Source organism: Montipora capricornis, chromosome 5 (assembly GCF_036669925.1).
Source record: "Montipora capricornis isolate CH-2021 chromosome 5, ASM3666992v2, whole genome shotgun sequence".
Classification (NCBI taxonomy): Eukaryota; Metazoa; Cnidaria; class Anthozoa; order Scleractinia; family Acroporidae; genus Montipora; species Montipora capricornis.
In genome coordinates this window covers 28,411,330-28,413,703 of record NC_090887.1, presented here as the reverse complement: position 1 = coordinate 28,413,703, position 2,374 = coordinate 28,411,330, and positions in this window count along the sequence as shown.

The following is a 2,374-nucleotide window of genomic DNA, read 5'->3' as shown; positions in this document are numbered from 1 at the left end:
TCTGTAGTTTTTATAGTTTAATTGAAAGAGATTTATTGCAATTCCCCCATACGACACTACAGTAATCAAAATGAGGTTGAACTAAAGCATTATGGATGCATAGGAGCGTTTCGAAAAGAAAAAAAGACCTGCTTCTCTTCAAGATGCCAATGCAGGAAGCATTTTTTTTGGGAGATATGTTAATATGTTCGATATGTACATTCCAAGTTAAGTCTTGATCTATACATACTCCAAGATATTTCATAAATTCTATTTGTTTTATAGAGTTGCTGTCAATAGTAAAAGACGGGAGTCTAAAAAGTATTTAATCTTTGCCTTGAACCAATCAGCATAAACTCAGTCTTTGACTTATTGAGAGTGAGGTTATTTGCCGTTAACCATTCAGGATATGAAGCGATCGATCTTTATTCCAATACCTTAGAAGCTGAAGACACAAAAATGCTCTGAATACTGAACCATAAGTCTCATGAGCCATGTAACCATGCTCGGTTACTTTCAACCTTCACGACAATACTTCTTATGTGATTCAACCAAGAAAAAGGCTCTATGCTTTCCTTGACAGCGATTCAGAATGACACTACTAATATAATTTGCTTTATTTAAGCCTAAGCACTTGTTCGAGAATGGGTAGTTATTAATCATTTTTAAAGTAGTCCTCGTAGCCGTCGTCGTCCTCGTTTCGTAAGCTCCAGGCTAGTGAATCAGATATGTCGTCTCTCAACTCTTGACTTCAGTTCGCCATAATTGACTTCTTTACACTCGAACGCTTGTTGGAAGTTGAGTTAAAATGAATTTGATCGTGTTTTGTTTTTTGATCAACTTGGTGAAGTTTGTAAATTATTATGGTATGTCGATGAAATAAATTTTTTTATCACATGATACGCTTGCGTCAATTCCGAACCGGCACTTGCTCTGCAATTTTGTCACGTATATTATTAAAAAGTAATCATACGACTTTCTCGTTCAACTTGGAAGTAATTTGCACTCTTGTGTTTTTCAAAAAGTTCAAATTGCATCCATCCTATGGGCTCATTCACTGTCATACAATTTTGATACTTTTTGAAAAACTCACTTCTGCAAATTATATCCAAATTGAACTCGTCTTACGATAACCTGCATTAACTTGCATTTTGACTCATAAACTGAGATTTACCGACAACCGACAAAGATCGAAATTATGTGACAACTGACAAAGTGATTAAATTTTAACTGACAACCGACATGCAGATCCCGCATTCAGACCCTCTTTCACATGCATTTCACGGAAAAAAAAATAGGCAATTTACGGTTCACGAAAATACCGCTTACCACCCTCATTCCACTCCTTTTTTGTTTTTTTGTACGACGTAACCTCTTATTTGATCTTGGAGTCCCCATTGTTGTGAGGATGAAAAAGAAGAAAACAAGTTGATCCCGAATGACAGAAATAATCAATACTTTCCAAATATTGAAAATAACAAGATATCGAGTGAATTCGTTACTAGTAGGTACGAGAAATAATTTCATAGTTGCTTCTATAAAACTTCTCTGATATTGATTTCGAATAATATGCGAGAACACTTCGATTGTTAGTTTCTGATGTATTCAGCGAAAATATCATTGATTAATGCTGCAGGAGAATTTGATCTCTCTATAAACTGTATTTCGTTATGAAAAACCTTCATTCTTATGTGAGAAGAGCTAACCCTACTTTGGTTTCATTACTGTTGATTTCATATCATTTGTTTATTTCGTTATTACTTCTTATTTAATTGCCTTTTGTTTTAGATTTTCCACATTTTTTTTTCTTTAAAACTAGCAAAGCTTACCTGTGTTCCATTTTTGCTTTGATTTTACCTCTCTCAGTGGTTTACCTAGTCTTTTGAGGACAATTGGAATTAATTGTACTGCTGTGGTCTAATTAGAATCTTGGAGTAAGGCCGTGATCGGCGAAACATGGGTATAAAACCAAAATAAAAGCTACATTGGGACGAATTGCAATGTTCCTGCGCAATTAAAATGGTGTAACGTTGCTGAGTATACTTTTAAAAATAATATTGAGATAAGTTAAAACTAGGTAACTGAGCTTTGCAAAAGGTTTCTCATACATTTCTTTCCATGCTTTTATTTCTAGATGGCTTGATAACAATAAAATAATTCATCTCCCAGAAAGGGTTTTCTCAGGACTCACAAATTTACAATGGCTGTAAGTTTATTGCTACATGTAAACTAAAAAAAAAATATATAGATAGGCGCCTAGTTACTCTACAAAGATTTGTTTCAGTTAGTTAATAAGTGACTCACAAAGCTCAGCGTTTTAAATATCTCAAAAGTAAATGATAACGCTCTAAGGTCTACAATTCAATTGCATTTGGAGCTTGATCTTCTAAGCTTA